At 40.5% G+C, this 11,615-nt stretch overlaps 1 protein-coding gene across 2 annotated transcripts in view; it reads left to right on the top strand.

Annotated features, from left to right (window-relative positions):
• The first annotated feature begins 289 nt into the window (after nt 1–289).
• LOC134503194 (lethal(3)malignant brain tumor-like protein 4) overlaps nt 290–11,615 on the top strand; it is a 51,742-nt gene continuing 40,416 nt past the window's right edge. For both annotated transcript variants that reach the window (XR_010068513.1, XM_063311869.1), the window contains exon 1: nt 290–343. The gene's annotated coding sequence lies outside the window, so the exon portion shown is untranslated. The remainder of the gene's footprint in view (nt 344–11,615) is intronic.

The following is an 11,615-nucleotide window of genomic DNA, read 5'->3' as shown; positions in this document are numbered from 1 at the left end:
GGCCCACCCTGCGCCTAACTCCCGTGTCGGAGTGCGGCGCTTGCCTCGCGCGTATCCCCACGACAGCCGCCCAAAGTGAATCATCTCCATCCCGATCCGCGCCCGCCAAAAGCGGCGCCGCCACCCAGCACCGTCCACGACGCGCATGCGCCCAGGATCAGCTGGCGCGCGCCCCCTCCCCCCTCCTCTGCCCTCTTCATCCCTTCGGTTCTTTCACAAGCCGGCCGGAACGGCCCGCGCCCCAGTTATTCCGCGCATGCGCCTTGGCTGTTCCGAGCAGCGCTCGTTAAAAAAAATTGTTGTGGGAGTTTAAAGAAGAATCGAGCGAGGGGAGGAGGAGGTGGTGAGTCTAAAGAAAGTGGGGACTGGCGGGGGGGACTTAGAGCGTACCAAGTGGGGGAAGCAGGGGGGCGCCCTTCTTCCTTTCCCCCTTTGTCTCAGAAGTTTTCGGAGTTTGAACTTCGGTGTGGGATGGAGAGGGACTCCAGGCGAGGCGGGCGCAAAGGGACTCGCTTGGCCTTCCCTCCCCCCCGAACCTTTTCGGCGTCCCCCACCCCACCCGTCGAGCGCCCCCCCACCATTAGGCTGCGCTTCCTCCCGCCATTTTGTGCCTGAAGGGGAGAAGCCCAGAGGCGGGGAGAGGACGGTACCCCCCGTCCGCCTCAGGGCAGGGGCAAGGGAGGACAAGCTCTGTGGGGACGGGGAAGCCCGTGGCAGCTCCCCTCTGGCGGCTCGGCGGGTGCCCTTGACGCTTCCCCGTTCGCGACGCTTTGGAGGCTGAAATCGGCTGGGGAAGTTGAAGGACCGTGGCAAGTTGTTCCCTCAGGACGAGCTTCTGTCCCGCCGCCCTCCCCCGGCTATTACGCCATAAACTAAATAAACGACATCCAGAGGAAGGAGCCTAGCCCAACTGATGCTCTTTTCCTCAACCTGGGGGTGGTGGGGAGTTAGGTGAAAGCCCCTTCCCCAGCCTGAGGCCTTCCTGAGGTGGGTGGCCACTCATCGCTGGGAGGGATGGACTGCCGCCTCCATTCTCCCCAACCACCGCGGCTATTTGGAGCGGGGGGCGGGCGGGCTGTGGAAAAGGCTGCTGCACACACACACAAACACACACACGTGCGGGGTGAAAGTTAAAGGGGGGCATCATGATATTTATGAGGATGGTTCTTGCTCTCTTTCGTTTGTAGGTGTTGGCTTAATCTGGTCGTTGAGCAAAATTAACTTTTTACCTTTACCGGAGGTAAGGCATCCTGATCTGGGCTGTAAAAAATGAGGTCAACCACCAGGTGGCAGCAAAGAGGGGAAATTTTTGTATCTCCTGGCTGCCATCCAGTGGTTGCCCGGAGTTTTGCAGCCCAGATCCCTGGCTAATGTCCTTTGTGGTGCCTCCCTGACTTTTACTTGAGTAGAGGGGCATAACATTTTCTTGTTTGGTTCAGAGAAAAGATTTCATGGACTAGCGCTTGCTTTTTCAAACATTCCACTCACATTTGATCTGTCTTCCTTTTGGCATGTAAAACAGTCAGAGAGAGAGAGAGAGATGGGTTGTAAAATGTTTTATGGAGATCTGTGTCCCTTTATTACAGGGACCACATTTCATGGCCTAATGACCCCCCCACTTACAATTTTGTGTCTATATTTAAGGAATATAAATTGTCTTATAACTGTCTATTCCAAAGGGCATCAGCTATTCAGTGTTTCACCAAAATACTTGCTCATTGTTTAGAATTCTGCTTTTTTTTTTTTTAGTAGGATGCCAGGAATTAAAATTTTGCATTTGTTCTACTGTCTCCTTCCATGATGATAGACAGATATCACTGAACTGTCAGTCCCATTTGCTGTAGCCAGGATTACTGATGTGAAGGATGATATAAACTAACAGTACCTGGAAGGTGACAGATTGTCTAGCCCTGTATCATAAACAAATCACAAAAATAAATAACTAAAAGAACTCCTTTCTGTCCAAAATTAAAATGCTTATAAATGAAGTTTTACTTCTTGCATCAGCAGAATTTTTCTGTGTGTATGTGTTTATTTGAACATCAAAAATATATGCAGATGCTTATTCTGAAAAATGATACGATCTTTATTGTAAATTTTTGCAGCCCCTTCTCCCCCTCTCCCCCCAAAAGGAGAGGTAGTCCAGTAGGTACACCCAATATATTGTTTTGGGCTTCCTCATGTGCTTTTGCCAACATAGGGTAATATTTGATACATTCAATGAAATGAGCTCTGGTCTGGAAAAGTTTAAGTCATAATAAGCTTTTTGCCTTAAAAGTGCTACAGGACTCATATTAACAACATCCGTATGTACACACACACCTGTCCACATATGTATTAATCTTATGTATATGAAGTATTTGAGATGTTGGATATATTATTGCTTTATTGAATAGCTTAGCAGAAGTATTAGTTTCACTGAAATCACTCCTTCAATGAAACTGTTCTAGTCCTGGTACTAATTAACATACATCCTGATGAAAAACATGATCTTTAACTCTAATTGTAGTTTTAAAACTGTATTTGTTAAATAAATAATAAGGAAAATTGTTTATGCTGGCCACAATAATTGTGCATGCATACATTTTCAGCAGAAATAATCCTATATCTTTAAAGGCATTTTTCTCTATGCTGGAATTACTGTCTTGGAATTACTGCCTGCCTTTAGTGTAAAGTAATATTGATAATGCATAAGGAATAACTGAAATGGAAGTTATACTTTGCATTTCTAATGTAAGATTTGTTTACACTTGGGTCAGGATCCCCAGGTTACTAATACTATAAAAGTGGAAGGAATATACAATGGCAGAAACTCACTGAATACTGGACATCTGTTACAGAGAGGAGAGGTGGTTCATTGTCATATTTTCCCTCTTCACAGTCTTTTTCAGCCTTGTTTATTAAGACTTTAAATACTGAAATTTGTTTCTCATTATATGACTAGGTAAAAAATTTGGTGTAAGGCATGCAAGTCAGTGGTACTCATCAATATGGGAGAGTCAGTTTATCCATGGAAATCTGAGTATCTATCTCTTGATTGTAGAATGCCTGTGTCAGATTTTGACATCACTAAACTGTGTAGCCCTTCACTATGCAAATGTCCCTCACTAAAATTAGTTTCTTGGGAAATATATTTAATAGTGCCAAAACAGATTTATACTTGAAGCTATATGGAATTTCAGTATAATTTTTTCAGGGTGAAGATTACTTCTCATTTGCTCTGATTAGCATGAACTTCTGTCACTTTATGAATGAAATTACAGTTCATTGCAACAACAATCAGCAGTGTTAACTTTAATGGAATGAACATTAATGCACAGGAGAGAATTACAGTCTGTTGCTCTCATGAACAATCAACATCTTTCTCCCTTAAACTTGTTGCTTTTAGCACATTACATTAACACTACTGTAATATTTGGATATCTTACTGATTTCTTGATGTGGAAATGGTCTAAACTCCACAGTTGGAAAGCAGGCTGATGGCTTAATAGTTTCAAGCAGGGCTTTCAAAAAGAGGATCAGCCTATACTGTAGTGAGCAACCTGTTGCTTAGATTAAGAATTTAGACAAGTAATGATATTGGGTAAGGTAGAATTATAAGCTGCTCTAGTAAAGGCTCAGACACCATACCTGAGACCAAGTCAGTGATTCAGTTTGCAAGCTGTTCTCAAGGTCTGCTTTGAGACTTCAGGTACTTTTCAAAAATATAGCTGTGAAATCCCAGAACTGAAAATACACTGATAGTAAAGATTACATTAGTTTGGCCTAGTGGTTAAGGCATCAGGCTAGAGACCGGGAGACCAGGAGTTCTTCTCCCACCTTAGGCACAAAGGCAGCTGGGTGACCTTGGGCCAGTCACTTTCTCTCAGCCCTAGGAAGGAGGCAGTGGTAAATTACTTCCAAAACTTGCCAAGAAAACTGCAGAGACTAGTCCAGGCAGTCACCAGGAATCAGCACTGACTAGATGGTACATATATATACGTGTGTGTGTGTGTATGGCTCTTGTTCCTTTTTTGCCTGCTCCTAGTGTTAAAATCGCATCTCCAAAACATTTTTGCTTGTTGTGTAATCTTGGTGCAGTATTCTTGATGTGATTATGACATGGGTAGATAAATTCACAGAGGTAACTGTGAACCACCAATCGATAACCCTAACCCATTTGACAGGAAAAAAAGTGCAAGACATCTGAAATAAGCAGATGTAATCATTTGGTGTGCAAAACTCACTGGAGGGCAAAAAAGACAATGGCTGATTATATATCTATTATAATACTGGTATAATGTGTTTACAAATAAAAATACAGCAGTATTGTCAGAGTTGTCAGAATAATGGCAAATAAATCACAGCTTAATCCCAGTTCAGTAAGGATGAAAAAAAAATGCCTTTTGTAACCAACTCTGCTTATTTATTTATTTATTTATTTTATTTCTCTATCCCGCCTTTATTATTTTTATAAATAACTCAAAGTGGCAAACATCCCTAATACTCCTTCTTCCTCCTATTTTCCCCACAACAACAACCCTGTGAGGTGAGTTGGGCTGAGAGAGAGGGACTGGCCCAAGGTCACCCAGCCGGCTTTCATGCCCGAGGCGGGACTAGAACTCTCCTACCACGCCTGATTGGCTCTTGGGCTGAGAGAGAGGGACTGACCCAAGGGCACCCAGCCGGCTTTCATGCCTGAGGCGGGACTAGAACTCTCATACTGCGCCTGATTGGCTCTTGGGCTGAGAGAGAGGGACTGACCCAAGGGCACCCAGCCGGCTTTCATGCCTGAGGCGGGACTAGAACTCTCATACTGCGCCTGATTGGCTCTTGGGCTGAGAGAGAGGGACTGACCCAAGGTCACCCAGCCGGATTTCATGCCTGAGGCGGAACTAGAACTCTCCTACCACGCCTGATTGGCTCTTGGGCTGAGAGAGGGGGACTGGCCCAAGGTCACCCAGCCGGATTTCATGCCTAAGGTGAGACTAGAACTCACAGACTCCTGGTTTCTAGCCTGTTACCTTAACCATTAGACCAAACTGACTCTCTCTTATACTCCATTCATATTTCTAAAATATGCCAGCCGTTCTACTTCTATCCGGAGCATTAAAAATCAGTTAAATTTTGTATACCCAAACTGCTACAGAACCTTCTTTCTCCTCCTCTCAGTTTATAGTACAGGCTGATGAAGAAATAATATTCTTTTAATCTATGATTGCTCTACATCTTAGTAACCTTTTGGCAATAATGAAAGAAAGATAACAGACATATAGAGGCATTTTATAACACACCTTGTTGATGCATGCAGTGTTCACAAAAATCAGTATGTCAGTTCAATAATTATGTTTGGTATTGTCTCAGTGCTACTCATTCACAGTAATTACTTAATACTGTGGCATTAAGCCATGTGAGGAAATTATTTTAAATGCAGTCATCCATCCCCATCAGTTGGCCTTTTAATGTATTTTATGTATTATTGTAAAATTTTCTAAATTGAAATGTTTGTAACTAATAATTATAATAATTGTATGTATGAAATCTTCTTAGTGGTGAATACTTGAGTCTACTTGTTAGCAGTTCTTCCTAGCTGCTACCTATTTCATTTCTATATTGCACATAGTTAATGTTTCTTACTCAGGGCTGATTCTCACAATGGCTTCTGACATAGTGCTACATAGTGACATAGTGGTTGTACGTACTCTATTGCAGGCATACAGTTCTCTGCATTTGGGAGAACTTGAAAAGCTGTTAAAATTCACCTTGAACTACATGAAATATTATTAGATCCTTTGAATTTAAGACAGCTGCATCCACAATATTGGAGAGAATGGTCATCTCTTAACTATGTGGCTTTGGAGGAAATTGATACCTAGACAGGAATGGATCTAACCAGTTTGGATTTGGCATATACTATAAACCATTGGATGCTTTACTCCTGGATGACCTGCTGCAGACTGTATGGAAGCTGCTTGCTTGCTTCTTCGGGAAGTTTCAGTGGCAATTGAAACCTCAGGTCTTGGTATCCTATCACAGCTGTCTGGCCTTAAGATATTACGGTGATGTCATTCTTCCGTTGATGGTTGGTACCAAACAGTAGTGCTAGGTGGTTTCTGTTTCAGCTTACAGAGTACCACACAGCTCCACTTTATATGGCATGCTGTTTTATCTCTGCTCAAAGATCCTGAAAAGGGCAAGTACCACCAACTTGCAGATAACTTCTTTTTTGTCAGCTAAGAATCCAGATGAGACTGTGGCTCAAAGATACGGATATGATGCTGGTGTGGAGGAGCAACAAACAAGCTGAAGTTTACATTGGAAAATTCCGAAGAACTTGAAGATTGCTAGCGCCTTGACAAGGTTTTTGATTATCAGATTCTTTCAATTGTTCAAACTTCCCTGCCTGAATACCATTATTGGTTTCAAAACCAGCAGTTCATAAATAGGACTTGGCCCTCTCACAACACTTTTAGAAATGGATATAGGGACTTGACAGGTTATGCTATATGTTGTGGAAAACCAGATTTTGGATTCAGCAGACACTTTGCTAAAAAGAATAGTTTGTCCAAAGGAACTCAGGTTTCTCTGAACAAATGAGACCTTCAGGGACCTTACCATGGGGAACATGGGTGAGGCACCAGAATGAAGCAGGATAATACAAAGAAATAATCATGAAGAATGGTCTTAGAGAATAAGTGACCTCTGAATTAATGTTTAAGCTAAGCCAAAACCTGTATGCTGTGCAAAAATAAACAAGTGTATTCAGAATGAATCATACATGAGATTCACAGATTCTGAGACTACTCTGGGTGGGACAAAATAAGAAGGAATTTTGGAACATTATCCTGGTTCCCATCTAGTTGCATTAGTTAATGCTAGTAACTGAGTAGTGCAAAAACCACCCTATGGAAAACAGTACAAAGTGTAAACAGATTTTATTCTAGCTTATTTATCTGTTTTAGGAGTATGAATACTCCAGAATTTGGGCATTTTCTCCAAGATACTAGACTGGTCGATTTTCAGGTATCCTTTCAGTTTAAGTCTATCTGGCAGTGACTTAGTCTATCTCTAATTTCATTCTTGGAAAGTTTGAAGCCTCTAGCTCTGCTGCTTTTTTTTTTTTGGAACATTAATTATTCAGCCAAGTACTATTTTTTTATGTTTTAGAGAAAGAATTATTATGACATGGTGATGGACTGAATATAGGGTTAAAGAAGAGAGAGACTTAAAGGTAATACCAATGTTCCTTGCCTGTTCATCCAGCTGAATACTGATGTTTTTAAATCAGTTGAGTAAATAAGGACAGGAAGGTTTGAAATAAAGTTTGAAACTTATTGGATCTGCTAACAAAGCTTCAGAGGGGTTCAGATCAACCTTCCTCTATTACAGAGTAACTCCAATTTGAATAGTCCATTTTTGTTTGGGATTCAGCTGAGTCTGATGCAAACATACTGTAAACTACATGATTTAATGGTGATTAAAGAAAATAACATTTATCCCCCTGTTCGTAACATGTTATAGAAGTAACTGGGAGTTTTTTAATTAATAAAAATCCCTAAAGAACTCTGTTTATGGATGTATTGTATTGTATTGTATTACCCTTAAGTAGTGCTCTGCCATTATTAAAGGCAATAGTTAAGTTCTTGGTGTTAGTCACAAACTAATTGGAGAAACTGTTTGATGGTAACTGCACAAAGTTGTTACCCAGATTGCCTGAGCATCTTGAATCATGTATGGTTCTTCAGACCAGAGGACCTTTGCCTTTCAAAGGATGTCTTTTTAATTAAATTGAGTGACATGATGTTCTGTCTTCAGACAGTAAAAGACATGAAACCCATACAAATGAAGTGATAGTCTGATTTCCCCAAGGTTTTTTCTACCTAGAAGGTGAAATGAATTGGCTATCCATATTTTCTCCTATGATTAAGTGTAATACAGTTTGCAACCAAAAACTGATTAAGAATTTATGCAAAGGTGGTCATTTTCCATCAGTGTTGTTAATGTAATACATAGTTTCCAATCCAGTTATTTTCTAGAAAATAGTTATATAATTATTGCTGCAATAATCCAATAAAAGTTCCCATAACATTATGAGTTACTATGTAGCATGAAGCAGCTATTACACCATTAGCAACGCAAGAGCTGAATAGAAAGAAAACTAGCTCCACACACAGCTGGGTCCATGAACTCTAAAATGAGTATTTTTGCAAGCTTGATCAAGTGCTTGTTTTATTCCTGCAAGAATATGAAATAAAGGCAGGTGAGTTCAAAATTCTTTAGAACATTATCTTACAGATTAACCATGCTACTGTGTGCTGCTTGATCAAATTCACTTGGTTCTTGTGGGAACTGCTACAGAAAATAGAAAGTCTCCTGTGGCTGGTTTAACACAGCAACCATGACTTATGCTTATGGATTAACAGAAGAAGAAATAGATCCTGATTTAGAGTAACCATATCAGATGCCAAATAAACCATGTTTGATTGTCCACACTTTATATAGGAGGGACCATTCAGGAGAAGATGAACTGGGTGATGTGTACAAGCATGTTTGTCCATTACTGAAAAGTCAGAAATTGAAAGAATGATGCTTGAGTTGGACCATAGATTGGAATCTGAAATATTTAGCTGCAATACATCCCCCGCCCCCTGTTCTAGCATTTGAGGCATATGCCACTCTTACACCTCATCAATGGGGGTGACAACACTCTAGTGAACTTGTTTTCAGGAGTTGAGGATCGTGGTATCTGGGAATCCCAGGGCTGTAAGCTAGACTAAGAAGTAACATCTGTAACACTGTCAAGCACACAGCATGGTGATAGCATCTGTAACAACATGCTGACACCAAAATGACAACACACACGCAATGTCATCACACACATCTTGTCATTTGCCCTTCCCCTCTCCTCTTGACTCCCCCTGCAGACATAACGCTACATGGAATTCAGCTTGAGTCAAGAACAACTTTACTTTTTATCAAACGAAGTCACTTTTGAGTGTGCCTCTCAATTTTAAAGTGATTTTTCCAGAGCCACAACTGATAAGAAATTTTGTACTTTTAAAGAGGAAGTGTGTGAGTAATTCATTTGCTCCTAGCGATGAGAAGTGGCATCTCCCCAAACAGGCCAGAACAGGGATTGTTCGTAGTAGGGAGTATGGTCTCTGTGAGTCAGTGCTCTGAGTACAGAGGAGCTTTCACAGCATATCTTTAGAATTTCTGAAATGAATCTAAGAACCAACTATCTGTCCAGCAAGACATTTATTTATTTATCCTGCCTGATAGCAGTTCTCCAGTGCTATAGGCAAAGGTTTTTTTTCCAAGTTGTTTAATTAAAATCCTTTAAACCACAGTTTATTGATAACTATAGCTCAGTGGTAGGGTACATGCTTTGTAGAGGATCTTAAATTCAATTGGTGTCTCATTTGACTCCTTTGTTTAGTCAACGTGGGGATATTTAGTTAGATGGACTACTAAGGTGTGACCATTTTCCTACCTTTACATGCCTTCCCCCACCCCACCTCCGAAAATATAACAGCCCACCTGGAATAACAACTCCCCATTTGTAAACATGCACACACACACACCCATCCATCCATCCATTTACATCAAAGGCTAAGCTGGAAAACGGAATACAGTTCTCAGAGAAAAATTCAGCTATTGCCCAGACTGCATGCAGACTTTGATGTAACAGGTGCCATAAACAAGAAAGATGGTATGTGACCTTGCTTGGTAGCAACTTACAAGTAAGGAAAAAGTAATAGTAAGTGTCAAGTCTTAGAATAGAAGCAAGTTGCCTAATGTTCTTTTGTCCAGATAGAGAAAGCACTTGCTGTAAAATGTATTGCTCTATCACTTAACTTGAAGACTAAAGGAAACAGATGCCAGAGCTGGAATTTATAGATGCCCACTGGTGCCTCATGGCACAATGAATATGAAGTTTCTGGAGACAAGTTTTCACCTAAGAAATGCAACTTAGTTTTTTTTTAGCCTCAGATAACTTGTTTCATATATTTCCGGTTCCCGAAGAACACTTAGCTGAGGAGAAAAAGCACTCCCTAAAAACAATTTGTCAGACTAAGGAAAACTCTGACCTATAGTCATTGGGCCTTAGGTTCTGTCTATAATTACACTGCAGAAGCTATACAGATTCTGTAGGAAATGGGTTATAGAATCTTGTCTTTTGGACTTGCTGGCACACAAGCTCCCTCCAGTATGCTTCCTTCTCTATTGATACACATCTGTGGAAACTTGAATCACAGTATTGGGTCTTGGCTTCATAGCATATATGACAATGGGAAGGATTGTGGAATAGTCTGTAGCTCTGAGTAGATCAGAAGCTGGTTTGAGAACTTGTTCAGTGTGTGTTACCTGTTGAAAAACACACTCTTAGCCCCACCTACTGGGGAGAAGTGCCTTTGTAAGGCAGATTTTCTTATTAGACCCTTAATGGCATTTCATATGCTGCGAGCTGCATTATATTATTTATTTTTTTACTTTGTTAAAGGCTTTCTTAAAAATAGTATCTTTAAGTGCTAAATAATATTAAAGGGTTTTATCTGTTGCTGTTATGAAATAAAAGTATCCAATAGAAGAGAATTTCTGTAGCTCAGGGTTGTAGTGTGGAGTCCTTGGTGCTCTCTGAGCTTGGTTGTTTGCTTGCAGACGTTTCATGACCCGACTAGGCAGCATGATCAGTGCTGGTGAGTGTGGGGTTTGCTCCCTGTTTATATACAGTAGCTTGCCCTGCCAGGATTGGTGGGGGTGTGGTTTCTCCTTGGTAGTTCCTTTATTAGGGCATTGTTTTCCGCTGGTGTTAATCCCTGCTCATCTGGGTGTTGGCTGCTGCAGAGGAAGTGTTCTGTTTTTTTGTTTCCGTCTTAGCTTTTTTATTGTCTCTTTTGAATGGGGTGTAAATATGGTTTACCTCTATGTGTCTATTGATGGCGGACATCTGCAAGCAAACAACCAAGCTCAGAGAACACCAAGAACTCCACAATAAAAGTATCATTTGTAGATAACATTTTTTTCACTTCTGATCTCATATTCAGGACTGAGGCTTGTAGACCATAGGGAATGATTTTTAAATTTGGTTTCATATATCAATGACAGGTGATACCTAAACAGTTGGTTAATTAAATTCAAAGAGTGATGTCATGATTAACATAATTTTAAAATAAACCAAATAATACTGTAATAATGTTCAACAATATGATCATCTCCTTCATGTAATTTCCTTTTGTCTTTATACATAATTGTGCTGAGGTCAACATTTTAACCCCCCTGTGTGCATTCTCTTGTTTTTCCATTAATAAAAATCATTGGGTCAGTATATCTCTATTGACTAGTAAAGTGGCTGAGCTGCATTTTTCAGTAAGACGCTGTTGTATCGACCTGAGATGAATCAATTTAATTGCAGAACAAATGATATCATAATACTTAGTTGCTATATAGTGGTTAAGACCAAATACAGTTTTCTCTTGCTTTTCTGGGTCTTGCAATCTTAGTTTTCTATCATTTATTTCTGTATTTTAAAATATTATATTGTCCTTTAAAGTTGATAACATGTCTATTCCTGAAATGAGGTAACATCCAATCAAAATGAAGCACCTTGGATTTAATGTACCTTCTTAAATCGC

This window comes from Candoia aspera, chromosome 10 (assembly GCF_035149785.1).
Source record: "Candoia aspera isolate rCanAsp1 chromosome 10, rCanAsp1.hap2, whole genome shotgun sequence".
NCBI classification, from domain to species: Eukaryota; Metazoa; Chordata; class Lepidosauria; order Squamata; family Boidae; genus Candoia; species Candoia aspera.
The sequence above is the reverse complement of the archived record's forward strand: the minus strand, read 5'-3'. Positions and strand labels throughout refer to the sequence as shown.